The sequence below is a fragment of the Pipistrellus hanaki genome (assembly GCF_964339955.1).
Source record: "Pipistrellus hanaki genome assembly, chromosome: 1".
Lineage (NCBI taxonomy): Eukaryota > Metazoa > Chordata > Mammalia > Chiroptera > Vespertilionidae > Pipistrellus > Pipistrellus hanaki.
The window spans coordinates 77249951-77264775 of NC_140503.1; positions in this window are offsets into that span (position 1 = coordinate 77249951).

A 14825-nucleotide genomic window follows, 5' to 3' on the forward strand; every position below is an offset into this window, starting at 1 on the left:
AATAAGTAATTATTTGTCTAATTCTATATGTTAAAGTTACAAGCATGTAGAATATCTGGATAATGATTAGTCCCAAATAAACATTATTACCTACAATTTCTGTATATTTTTAAATCAGTATTTTATATATACATATATATAAAATATTTCCTGTCAATATTCATAAACCTGTCATTTATTATATATATCATGCCCCACTTAATGGCTAGGATACATTCTAGAAATGCATCATTAAGTGATTTTGTTTTCGTCAAAAATCATAGAGTGCACTTACACAAAATTGATGGTCTAGCCCAGTGGTCGGCAAGCCACGAACAAACTCACGAACCACATGCAGCTCTTTGGCTCCTTGAGTGTGGCTCTTCCACAAAATACGACATGTGGGCACACATACAGTGCGATTGAAACTTTGTGGTCCATGCACAGAAGTCAGTTTTCGGCCTGGGTGAGTCTATTTTGAAGAAGTGGTGTTAGAACACTCAAGGGCCCAAAGAGCTGCATGTGGCTTGTGAGCCGCAGTTTGCTGACCACTGGTCTAGCCTATTGCACACATAAGTTATGTGGTATAGCCTATTGCTCCTGGGCTACAAACTTGTACAATAAGTTACTATAAAAAACAACATGAGTTAAATCAGGAACAAGAGAAAGTGATACAATCAAGAGACTCAGTAAGCACAAGATGTATGAGGCTACTGCCTACATAACATACACATTGTTTTATGGCAAAATTTATTTTTCACAAGAGTAAATAGTACATGCTAAAATAAAAATGATAAGTATAGCATAGTAAATACATAGACAAGTAACATTGTTATTTGTTATCATTATCAAGTATTATGTGCTGTGAATTGTATGTGCTATACTTTTATACCTCTGGCAGTGCTATAGGTTTGTTTACACTGGCATCACCACAGACTTGCGAGTAATGCAGTTCACTATGTATTATTCTGACTGTGATGTCACCAAGCAATAAAAATAGTTCAGCTCCATTATAATCTTATGAGATCACTATGTGGTCTTGTCTTTGACTGCAATAAAGCTAGTAACATAATAAAACAGGTTGTAATCTTTTAAAAAATATTTATGTTTTTATTGATGTCAGAGGGGAAGAGAGAGGAAGAGAAAGAGAGAAACATCAATGAGGAGAGAGAATCATCGACTGGCTGCCTCCTCATGCCACTGGGGATCGAGTCTGCAACTGGGGCATGTGTCCTGACAGGGAATTGAACTGTGACCTCCTGGTTCATGGGTTGATGGTCAACCACTGACCCACACTGACTAGGCAGGTTGTAATCTTTTTGATAGATACACATCAGGTAGATTTTTGTATATAAGTAAAGTATTTAGAATAATAGCAATATTTTCCTATCAATGTTCATTAACCTATCATTTATTATCATATATTTAGACTGTGCTACAATTTTAAGTCTTCTCTAGTTTTAAAAGATTCAGTAATTATTATAGTTAATAGGTTGAAAAGAGGAAAATATTAGTCTCATAGAGCAGAACAGTGGAGGGGGGTAAGGGCAGAGGGTGGGGTAGGAACCTGGTGGAGGGGAGCTATGGGGGAGAAGAGGAGGAAAAATTGTAATAATCTGAACAATAAAGATTTATTAGATTAAAAAAAGGAAAAAATATTAGTCTCAAAGAAGAATTTTTCTTTAGGCTTTTAAAAATCTTTTTTAGAAATCTATTCTTTTAAAGTCATGCCACTCACAATGAAAACCAAACTGAAATAGTCTCTGGCAGCTCTCTGAAGTTGTTAAGCAACTATGTGAGGGGCAGTGTGATTTTGGAGAGTCAGAGAGGCTAGTATTTGACATTACCTAAATTCATTTAGAGATGCTGTAAGTCGATAGTCGAATTTAACTGGCACTTAATATTTGGAAGGAAAAAGATATTGAATTTGAGCTAAGTTTTTGAAGGATTTAATTTACCCCTATTCTTTGTGGTCTGTATAGTTCACCCTAAGTTGAAGCATTGCTGCAAAATATCTATCATACATGGATAGAGTATTGACACGGAAGACAACTGACCAGTTGTGTTTGAGCCCCTTCAGAGCAATTGAAAAGCATCCTGAGAAGCCCAGCAAAACTGGAGGTGCACCTCTACTGTTAAGGACAATTCACTTGGATTGGAACTTAATTCAGAGATTTTGAAAATGTATTCAAAACTGTCAACCCTCAGCCCCTGCTTCCTTTGCTTCTAGAAGCTTGCACTAATGTTCGTAAGAACTATATACTTCAAGGAAATGCCTAGATTATATGGCAGGGGATAAAAATGGAGACACAGACATATGCTACATTATTTAATTTAGTATCCAGTGTTGTCATGAAATGTATAGCCAATGAAACAGGAATATTTTTAAAATAAATTTTTGAGTTATAGTTATAGATTCTTAGAGCAAAGGTTTTACTTACCAAACAGCTTCTCAATAAGACGACAGTGAAAACCTAAAATTTATCCATAAAGCCTAATTAGTTTAATTCAAGATATAATTATAGGGCACCTAGCATAAGCAGTAATGGCAAACTGTAGAAATATAGTCTAAAGAGATATATTATTTTGGAACTTCCCACTTCATGAAGCCACAAAATGTAAGGAGGTAAATAATTAATATAAAAATTGATATTCATCTTTCAGCATAATATAAAATAATCATAAGATTGCTTTAAAATTTTTGCCTGATCATTTCATCCTAATAAAATACATATTTACTCATTATCTAGAATCCAGTTGAAAATCTGTGAACTACATTTTTAGATGTAAAATTGCTGAATTAATTTTCTAGCATTCTCACAATGGGGAAAAGAATTGTCTCCTGATGATATATTCTAAGTCTACTTCCTTGATCAAAGTCTTAGTGTTGTGTGCTGGTCTCTTCCCATTCTCTGTCATAAAACTACCATAAATCTCTAGACCAACATGGCTCTTGTTCATACAGCACTGCCTTACAGCTATGCACTCTGATTAGTCAAGGTCATTTAAATACATTTTGCATGAAGCACCTAAAGCTCAATGTGTCATTTTGTTTATTTATCAAATTACTAATCAATATGCTACACCACAGCACCACCAGCCTTCAGCTACCAGAGAACGCTGCATGAATTAAAATTGTCCAGGCTGTCATCTGCATAAACAAAATTAGAGGATGCCATTATTTTTTATGATAGAGAGTGATGGAATGTGTTCTAAATACAGCATCAGTATTTTATATAAGCTTAAGATGCTTTAGTTTAAACTTGAGCAAACCTAGTATTAAACTGGCTTCGATTTCTCTTTCTCTCTCCAACATATTACCCTCACTCTATTGGTAAAGTAATTTATTCCATCCTCTGTGGAGAACCGGGATCTTATTTGCCAGCATATTTATCTTTCCTGCCACTGCACTGTCATTCATCTGCGGTCTCCACAGAGAACCAGACCTGTACGGAATTGCAATTAGGATTGATTCAACTAAATCCAGGCCACAGAACTGATGCTGACAGGGTGACCTCAAGAGAATTTAAGATGCTGGGTTAGAAAATACACACACACACGCACACACTTTAGATCCACGATTCATTAGGTTCTCCGTGCATTTATTAGACTTTGAACCAGAGTAGACATTTTTTAAAAAATGGTACTATAAAAAAAAAAAAAAAGTAAACTGCTTCTCAGCAATTTTGAAAGCCTAAAAAAAAAAAAAAAAGAAAAAGAAAAAGAAAAAGAAATTCCATGGAACTATATTGAGGCTTAAGCAGAAGTTTGTAAAGAACAGAAATCTAATTTCTACTTGGTTTGTGTACCTTAAGCTTTCCCGATTTATGTGGAAGTGAAATAGAATGCAGAACGGAACAGATAAAGTTGCTTTGTTCTCACACTCTGTGGTGACATATCTTCAGCAGTTCCATCAGAATCAGTGAAAAAGCATCGCCGAGGTGCCAGTTAAACGGTCTAATAGAATTTCCTATATAATTCTTGGTTCAGTGGGACAGTTTTGCAGTTTCCAAAGGCAACGGCTGTAAGCACAAGCAATAACCAGAGTTCCTCTGACCCATCATCTATAACATGCCATATCAGTCCTGAGGTTCTGCACTTCACATTAGGAGTCATCTATTATAGATGACCTGTCCGCATCCTTGTTACTCAGGACAAGGGAGGGGAGTTGCCATCAGGGAGTGAGTCAAACTTATTCTGTAAAGTACAAAGGAAATTGCAAACAGATAACAGTAGCTGAGTAATCTCCTCTAAGTAGATTTTCTTTACATTTTTCTCTTGGGAGGCAGAATGATGCTCTCCCAAAGGGGTAATGTTGGATGGGTAAGAACAATCCGATTTAATCTAATAAGGGAAATGAGAACATCTCAGAAAGCAAAATTCAATAAAGGGAAATCAAACTGAGCAAAGGAGAGGATTATGTAGTTTGGTTAATAGAATAGGAGACAGGGTGTCAAAGCGCCCTCATTCTTTCATCCTGCTTAATCAAATCACTTCAAGAAAGCAAATGTCAAAAAAGAAAAATATCTCCCCTTTCCCACAAAATAATGAAAGCTCATCAAAAAGTGTCATGAGGGGCATTAAGATTTTAAGTTTATTTTAAAGTACACTGTAATTAATTTTGTAAGTGAAAGAATAATGAATTTCATTCTCCCCACATGGAAAACACATTTTTCCTTCTTATAAAAGAAATTATAATAAACAATATAGACTATCTTTCTATTTGGAGTCAAGAAAACCATTGGAAAGACAGCTGAAACTTTATATACAGTCCTCAGAATCGCATCTAAGATGTGAGGAGAAAGTAAGTTTGCATCCGGTGTCACTGAGACTCTTCTGATGAGCATTTACTAGAATTTTAGTTTTCAGAAGAGCAACCTCTGCAGTATATTTCTCCTATTCCCAACAGTATCACACATATAAATACTTTTGGGTGGGGTAATGAGCTAAATTATTTATAAGCTATATTTCTTTCCATGTTACTTTAAAAAGCATGATGCTGATTATCATCATACTGTTCTTCAGATTTTATTACAAACAATCAGAAAAAGTACCTATTCAATACATGAAAAATGTTGTTCATATCATTGATCCCTTGATATTTGAAGTAGCAAGGAGGAAAGTATAAAGTATCAATAGTGCTAAGTTTGCTGGAGCAGTTGAGTTGATACCCTTCCCCGGGGAACTGGCCTTTCAGGCCATTTCACTATGTGTATGCCTTTTGCTGAAGACCATTTTTCACTTGGTGGTGGCCACATTCCATTCTCTCCCCTCCGGGTATTTATAAAGAAGTCTCCACCCAGAAAAAAAATCCCACCAAAGGTCCTTTAAAAGCCGCTGACTGCCCTCACTGGGTGCTGGAGTCATCTAGGCTCAGCCACCTGGTGTGCGGAAGATCGAATAAATTCTTAATCCCTGACCACTCTGGCCTTATTCTAAGAATTCATAGAAGCAGTTGCACAGGTCTTATGCCCTACTTACAAAAGGAAATAATTTCCTGTTTCTGTCTTTAAACACTATGAAACTGCTCCTATGCAATATTCAGAACCTCCACTAGATAGGTAATGATAGAGTAGTTAGGACGCTCAGCCAGGGAAGAGAATTAGCAAGGGAGAAGGAGGAAATGCCCCCTCAAAGACTCGGGGGGCCCTCTAGGCACCACAGGGGCAGTGGGTCCTCAGTTTAGCATCATAGAAGCTACGTTTGATCTCCAGGAGGCGATGTGAATATAAGTAAATGAACCCCATGAACAAAATACCAAAACATTGATCCCTACACCTGAATGCTATGGTTTGTTGTTGTTTTTAAAACTCAGAATAGAGGGCATCTATTTATAGTTATTAAAGTGCATCCATTTGTCTTCTACAACACTATTACCTCAAAATTAAGATATCTGAAATTAAAGAAAATAAAACATACAGAATGACGAAGCGGTGATGCGTGTGTACAGTCAGAGAAAAGGGAGTAACAGCTTTGCCTGCTGCCTGACCCCATCTGTGATAAAAGCTGAAGAGTTTTTAATGGCGCTGTTGCTCACACACAGCTCCTGATGAAGTGCTGAAAAGGTCTCACCATCTATTCTCAATATTGCTTATTACTTAACAAAATCTTGTATCATTAAAACGCTCCCATGTAATGGGCCTATTTTAATTGTAGATTATATTTTCATTAATTACACTTGAGTGGTTGTTGTTGTTTTTTCAAAGACATACTTTAAGTCCCTCGAGAGATTAAAGAAGGAAAACTAGTCTAATCCAGTCACGAACATGAATTACTTTATGGCCTTTATATGATTCAGAAGCTTCTCGTAGGTGGCTCATCTCCTTCACTTTCTGTTAAGTGTTTTTATTTTTAGCTTCTGATATACCGTTTAAATTGTGCTGTGTTTATCTTATTAAAACCTACAGACTGCTGTGTACTGGCTGACTACAAATATTATCCGTGTGGACAGGGTAGATACAAAGCTCCATAAAAATGTTCCTATGCTTCAGTGATTCTACAACAGCCTCTACTATTTTATTATTGGCTATAAAAAGTTATATTCTATAAATTTAGATGTTTTCAACTGTAGATAACAGAAAAGCAACATTAAATTGGCTTATATAATAAGAATATTTATTATTTCCTACAACAAGAAATGCAGAGCAAGTAGTATTCCAGAGTTGGTTTATTCACTAGCTCAATGACATCATCAAAAACCTATCTAGCTATGATTTTTCATCTCAACAAACCCCAAAATAAGTGCTCTTCTACCTGATAGTGGCCAGATAGATAGATAAACAGACAGACCTGGAATCATTTTCCATGTGTCCATTGCCTGCCAAGAATAGGATTTATCTCTTCTAGTTTGTATTTTATAAGAGCAGAAATATGTTCCCCAAAGCCCCCCCCCCCCAGCATATTTCTCTCACACCTCATTGACTTGTACTGCATAGACCATATCTAAATCAATCACTAACAAGAGCAATGGAACCAAAGGAATTGTTTTAGACAAGCTAGTGACGCCCAAAGTTCACTATGCAGCAGAATCACCTAGAGGTACTGTGAAACACAGATCATGAGTTCCCAACAAAAAAGTTTTCTATCCATATGTTTTTGGTGGGTAAGATAATTTACATTTTCATAGGTGCACAGGTGATTCTGAGGCTGTAGGTTCTGGAGCTACACTTTGAGAATCACTGCTTTAGTGTTTACTGATCATCTGAAAGATTATACATGAGCTCAAAAGTCCTCTTATAGAATCTTTTTAAAACATTTTCATTGATTTCAGAGAGAAATGGAGAAAGAAAGAGGGAAGGAGGGAAGGAGGGAGGGAGGGAAGGAAGGAAGGAGGGAGGGGGAGGGAGGGAGAGGGAGAGAGAGAGAGAGAGAGAGAGAGAGAGAGAGAGAGAGAGAGAGAGAGAGAGATCAATGATGAGAGAGAATTATTGTTTGGCTGCCTCCTGCCCACAACCCGGCATGTATCCTGACCAGGTATCAAACCATGACCTTCTGGCTCATAGATTTATATTCAACCACTGAGCCACTCCAGCCAGGCCCCTTATAAAATCTTAAGTACCTTTTGCATCAGAAGAATCAAATCCAGTGACTATTATGGTGACACATGAAGAAAAGTTTCAAGCTAAGTGATATTAAGAAACTTAAAAACAAATTTGACCCAAGATTGGCACTTAAAAGAAAATTATTATTACTAGATATAATGGTAATTACCTGAAGTAAATACTAGTAAAATGCATTGTATTTTGAGCTTATACTTAGGCTCAAACTAGGACCTTTGGAACCTAGGAAATTTAAAAATCAAATATAATTGAAAAGCTACAAGCATTTTTTCCAAGTTTACAGAAAGAGAGGAATCTGTTGCAGACCAAAAATTTGGGAAAAACAGTCTCCAGGTGCCATGGGAAGAATTTGCAATGTAAGTGAGATAAGGAGAGGAAGTGCAGGGGCAGAATGAGGTGCATTTTCCCTGGGTTCTCCAGAAGAGGTAAGAATACCCAGGTACCTCCATCATTCACCATACACCAGACTGACACCGTTTGGAACCGAACTGCCACCCAGTGTGCTCAAACCTTCACATGCCTGTGCATCATTTAGGGATCTTATTGAAATGCAGTTGGTGATTTAGGAAGTCTGGAGCAAACTGTGCTTTTAATAGTTTCCCATAGCCCATCAATACTTTTGGAACCGGAGCTCCTTTTGAGTAGCAAGGCTATACAATCGGTTTCAAACACATGTCTAAGTATATCTTGCTACAATTGTCTGTGTAAGAAGTGCCTAGGGAACTCAAAGACTAGCAATGAGGAACAGTGGACAGCTGTAGGGAGGGAAATGAAGAATAGATTAGGGGAGTATAATAGGTATCAGGGAAATTAGAGAAGAAATGTTTCAATAGTGCACAAGAAAGCTGACAAAATTCTTAAATAATTAAGCATGAAGCTGAGAAGAAAAACCATTTTTTTTTTTTTTGCTTTTGCATTCTTTTTTTAAAACTTTTTTTAATCTTTATTATTGAAAGTATTACATAGGGCCCCTTCTCCCCCCATTAACCTCTTCTAGCCAGCTCCCATTTCCCCCCTCACCCCAGGCCCTCACACCACCCTATTGTCTGTGTCCATGGGTTATGCATATATGCATACAAGTTCATTGGTTGGCCTCTTCAAAGAGATATTTTTGCCGCAGGATAAAAAAAAAAAGGTAAATATCAGTTGTGATATACAATTTAAAGAGAAAGAAAAAAAAAAGACTAAATTGGCATTCACCAAGTTAAGGTACAAAGAGGAGGAAAATAATTAGAGAGATATGAGTTAAGTTTCAAACGTTTTGAAGACTTAGAGCTTGAAAGGTATATATACACACACACAAGAGAGAACTGCATGGCTGGGTCCAGAGCAGGGTGAGATTAAGATCTTGTAAGTGTCACCAAGACCCATTTGGCTCAGCGGATAGAGCATCAGCCTGCGGACTGAAAGGTCCCATATTCAATTCCGGTCTAGGGCATGTACCTTGGTTGCAGGCACATCCCCAGTGGAAGGGGTAAGGGGGTGGGGGGGTGGGGGGATGCAGGAGGCAGCTGATCGATGTTTCTCTCTCATCCATGTTTCTAATTTTCTATCCCTCTCTCTTCCTCTCTGGGAAAAAAATAAATAAAATAAAAGAAATAAATAAAAAGAAATAATGTTAAAAAAAAAAAAGATCTTGTAAGTGTCTGTCTATAGGTGACAGTTACAACCTTTGGGGCAAGGTAGTCCAAGGATTATACAATGAGAAGAAAGAGAATAAGTAAATCATAATAGATAACATTTGAGGGGACTATTGAAAAAAGTAATCTAACAAAAGAGAACAGGAAATAATGATCAGAGCAGTGAGGAGTACAGAAATGAAAGAGTGGCAATTGTTTCAAAGAGCAGCCAAGAGGTCAGATAAGACAGGCCGTTCCTTGTGCTGGGTTATTAGGTAATCACCACTGAACTCAGCAGAGGGAAAAATAGAAAGCAAACCTTTTTAAAGAGGAAAATAATCATGTGGGCATGAAAAAAGTTTGATGAGGATCATATGTACAAGGGATTATAACATCTACAGAGAAAAACAATATGTGGTGGGAATCTGTTACATTAACTCAAGAAGATATTTAACCTGCATCAAATCCCCAGGAGCAAGGAATTTTGCTAACAGTTCCACATTGTCAGAGTATGTGGATTTGCGTTTGAAAGTATATCTTGTAGAACAACAACAAAACTAGAGCTGCTCCAAATATTTTATAAGTCCACTGAGCCAGTGGTCGGCAAACTCATTAGTTAACAGAGCCAAATATCAACAGTACAACCATTGAAATTTAAGAGCCATTTTTTTTTAAACTTAAACTTCTTCTAATGCCCCTTCTTCAAAATAGACTCGCCCAGGCTATGGTATTTTGTGAAAGAGCGACACTCAAGGAGCCAAAGAGCCGCAGTTTGCTGACCACGGCACTAAGTTATGATGTTTCATGACTAAAATATGAAAGAAGCAGCAAAAGCAGAGTCAGGCTGGGTGGAGTGGGGGAGGGTTGTAGAGGGAGGTGGAGCAGGACAATAGGGCCCTTATTTCCTCCCTATCTCTCTCTCATCTGAAATCCAAACAAATCTGACTATTTTCTTAATGCTGTTCCTATTTCACAATATCTTTTATTTTACCTTTTTTGTTGAATTTATTGGGGTCACACTGGTTAACAATATTATGTAGGTTTTGGTTTCATACTTCCTCAACATGTCATCTGTACACCGTATTGTGTGTTCACCTCCCCAAGTCCAGTCTCCGTCCATCATCCTTTATCTACCCAAAGTCCATAAGGCAAAGTACCTGCCAAACGATTTAATTTAGAGGTAGAGAAGAGCTTTAACTGATGTAAGCAGTAGCTGAAAACTTGCTCAAATTGTGGTGTAAGAACTCCACAGAATGCTGTGTGTAGTTAGAAAGTGTTCAGAAAACTGACATTGCAATGCCATTTTGCCTCCGGGGCAGGATGTGCCGGAACACATTCACACCAGTTGTCCAAGGAAAAGAAGGCACCAACAGGGGACATGTAGAGTCAAGCCAATCTCAGAGACCCAGAAGAAAAGCTGACGATGGGAAATCTGGACTTTCCGCTGCAACTGAGGAAAACCTAGTTAAGAGCAGTGTCAGCAGAGCAGACACAGAGGAAGGGAAGACAGTAGGAAAGACAGAACTTCCACAGATAACAACATTGGTATTTCAAGACAAGCACCATGGGAAATGGTCTGAAAATAACCCAGGTTAGAGTGTGGTCTTGTTTCAGAAAGTGTAGTTTCAGGGCATGCCTATACTGAACAGCTTTATTTAAGAGGAATGAAGAAACACCTAGGGAAATTAATGAAGGAGAAGAAAAGCAGAGAACTACAAATTACCATATATTTTTTAAAAAGAAAATGGAAGTAAAAATTAGAGTGATGGAAATAATTTTTTAAGAAAGACTACATAACCCACACATGCATACACAAAAATTCTGTAGATTACAAACCAAAACAGGAGCAAATAAATTGGTTAAATGTAAGGATGGCTGGAGAAACTGGCTACATCATTAAAGGGAGAACTGGAGGAGAAATAAGCAATGGATGAAATTAAGTCTATTGTTTTTAGGAACTACTGCAATATGCCTGAATGGATAGGCAAATTTGTTTTGCTAGTACAGTGTCAGGTTTAAAAAATTGTAAATGAGTGACATAAAAATGGCATTTTTATTTTTAAAAATACACTGTTCAGAATCAAGGGAGATAATGCAAGTAAAAGTGTTTTTGATGAAGTTAAGTGCTCTACATGGAAGGTGTTATTATCTTTACCTTGTGATTCCAGTGCTGGTTTTCAGTCCTCATACCCTTCCTTGTTTATAACTAAGCAATTCAAATTCATTCTATGGCTAAGATGTTATTATCTTGTAGCGAAGGCTCTATTAAATTCTAAATATATTTCATCTGAGTATGTACATTCTGTCAGCTCATTTGCGATGCTACCAAGAATGCTATCAATCAATTTTTCAGCTTAACTTGTTTTTGATTAAAAGAAAACTAATTTTCCATGTACTCTTTCCTAACATGCTTATTTGTTGAACATTTGTATTTCTCTTTCAACAAAAACAAAAAAGAGAGGCTATACACCAAAAGCACCATATTAGTAGATTTTAAAACATAAGTAAAATATCCTACATTCTTGAATTCTGTTGTAAATATTCCCACTAAAACACGATCCTGTCTCCCAGTTTATATTAAAAATAAAATAAAAACTATGATCCAATGACGGAATTACTTCACAGAAATATAAGAAAAACCAGGAAGTATATACATATATGTGCTAAATTTACTCTTTTCTTACAAATTAATGTAGAAATTTGTCAGGTCTCCCACATCGGAAAAAAAAATACATTATAGTTGAACCATATGAAAGTGCCATTACTTGACCATAATTTGGACTACAAAGTAGCAATTTCTATGGTTAAACCTCTATTAAATATCTCGGATTACTTAGTATTTTGAAAATAATCTTAGTTTATTAGTTCTAACTCAAGATACTTCTAAAACCATAATGAAATATGATGAAAATTCTGTTAAAATTTAAAATAACCTCCTGATATATTTCTAGAGCATTTATTTTCCAATGGATTTGAATTTATTTATATTAAACCTTTTCTTATTACTGTCTCTCCTTATCATAAGTTAAACATATTTGAACTTTGTATGAAAGACTTAGCTTAAGACCAAGTGAGCCTCAACAGGTACAGAGCTGGAACATAAGCCTTTGATTTCCTTATCAACAAAATCAATTTGTTAAATTGAGAAGGCTAAAAAGGCTTGCATTCCAATGTAACTCTGATATTTTGGGGACTAGCAATCTGAATCTGTGCCAGCAAGCCCAGTGTACATTCTTGATAACCTATAATTAAGTCACTGCCTCTTTCCCAGAAACTGGTCTTGCAGAACTTATTATCTAAATGTTCACATTTCACAGAAGCCATGAATTATGAACAGTTCACAGGCCCCCTGGGTGGGGGATGTTATCAGCACTGGTGCCAGGCCAGACCATTAAATATGGTCTGGAGACCCCCAACACCTGGGGCCTTCCTGCAAAGCCCGCAAACAGGACTGGAAACATAATCCATATTTGAGGGGCAAAGACACCAGAAAGATGTAAAAGAGAAGCTTCCTGCATGTTACTTTGCTCAGACTTGGGAAGTTGTTCCACTGAGTCTGCCAGCATAAATAAACCATGTAACTCCTTTTCTCTAAAGTGTTACTTGATTTTTCTCTGGTCTTCTGCAACAAAATGTTGTGTACAACTTAAAAAAAATTGTCATCCTAAAATTAGGAAACCTCACAAAGGACTATACCACTATAAAAAGTCAGAACTTCCTAGATCATTTATAGATAAATAAAAATGAGCACAATCAATGATCATATATTGTTCAAGTAAATAGTGCATGTGGGCAAAATGTTGCAAAGATAGGTGATTTCTTTTATGGAATAAATGAAAATAAATGTACTAACAATTTGATTACCCTTTCCATGAAATCATTGTGAAATAATAGTTGCAATGGCCAAGTGAAATTACTATAGAGCCACCTACGAGTCTTTTGAAATGTTCTTATTAAGGTCATTACATTTCATCATGACCACATGGAATTTATCCCAGATATGCAAGGCTGGTTCAACACTGGAAATGCAAGCAAATAAACCCTCCATATAAACAAGCTAACAAAGAAAAAAATCATATGTTTTTTTAATTGACCTAAGGAAGGCATTTGACAAAAGCCAACACCCCATTTCCAGTAAGTTAGGAATGGAAATTAATTACCTCATTTTGATAGAATATCTACATAAACCTACAGCTAAAACCATATTGATAATGAAAGATTGAATACATTTTTTCTAATATAGGGATCAAGGCAAGAATATCTGCTTTCACTCCTCTGAACAATATAAGTTTAGAGAGTTTATTAAGACAAGAAAGAGAAACAAACGTGCTACAGATTGGAAAGGAATAAATATAACTGTTCTAGTTGAAGATGGTACCATTGTCTACATAGAAGATCCTAAGAAATTTACCAAAAAAGAAAAAGAAACTCTGAAATTGAATAAGTGAGTTCACCAATGCTATTAGATCAATATACAAAAATCAATTGCATTTCTGTACACTAACAATGCACATATGGAATTAAAAACACAATACTATTTATAATTACTCCAAAGAAAATGAAATACTGGAGTATATATTTTTAAAATGTCTATATATGTATATTTTTCATTTTAAATTCATAAAATACAGATATAAAGTTTAAAGGACTAAAATAAATATTTCATGTGCATGGATTAGAAGACTCAAAAGTGAAAGTGTAATTTCAACCCAAATTGATCTATAGATCTAGTGAAATTTCCACCAAAATTCCAGTAAATTTATAGGCATAGATAAATTTATTCTAAATTTATATGAGATGGTACAGGCCCTAAACTAGCTAAAATAGTCTTTACAAAGAAGAAGTTGGGATCATTCTACTTAATATTAAGGCTCACTATACAGCTAAAGTAATCAAAATAATGTGCTATTGTTGGAAGGCTAGACACAAATGCACAGGACAAAATAAAGAACACATAAATGTGCCCAACTGATTTCTGACAAAGATATAAGAAGCAATTTGATGGAGGAAAGATAGCTTTATCAACAAATTGGGATGGAAAAAAATAGCAATTTTTATTTATGATATTATAGGCATACCTTGTCTTCTTGCACTTCAGTTTGTGCTTTGCAGGTATTGCTTTTATTAATTTATTTTTTAAACAAATTGAAGGTTTGTGACAAGCATGTCCATCAGCACTACTTTTGCAACAGCATTTTCTTACTTCATGTCTCTGTATCATATTTCAGTAATTCCCAGAATATTTCAAACTTTTCTTGTTGTTATATTTACTATAGTGATCTGTGACTAGTCAGCAGCCACCAACATAAGGCCCTCTATCAGCAAAAAGATTACAACTCACTGATGGCTCATACAATGGTTACCATACTTTAGCAATAAAGTCGTTTTTTATGAAGGCATGTACATTGTTTTTTATACAGAATGCTATTGCACACTCAATAGACTTCAGCATAGTGTAAACATTTTATATGCCCTGGGAAACAAAAAATTCATGTGATTTGCTTTATTGTCATTTTCACTTTATTTTGATGTTTTGGAACTAAACCTGCAATATGTCCGAGATATGCCTGTATTTATGAAGTTAAAGCCTTGATAACTACACAGTGCAAATAGTCAAAAGCTAGAAATAGCAGATACTCTTCCACATAGGAATTTAAAAATCACATGT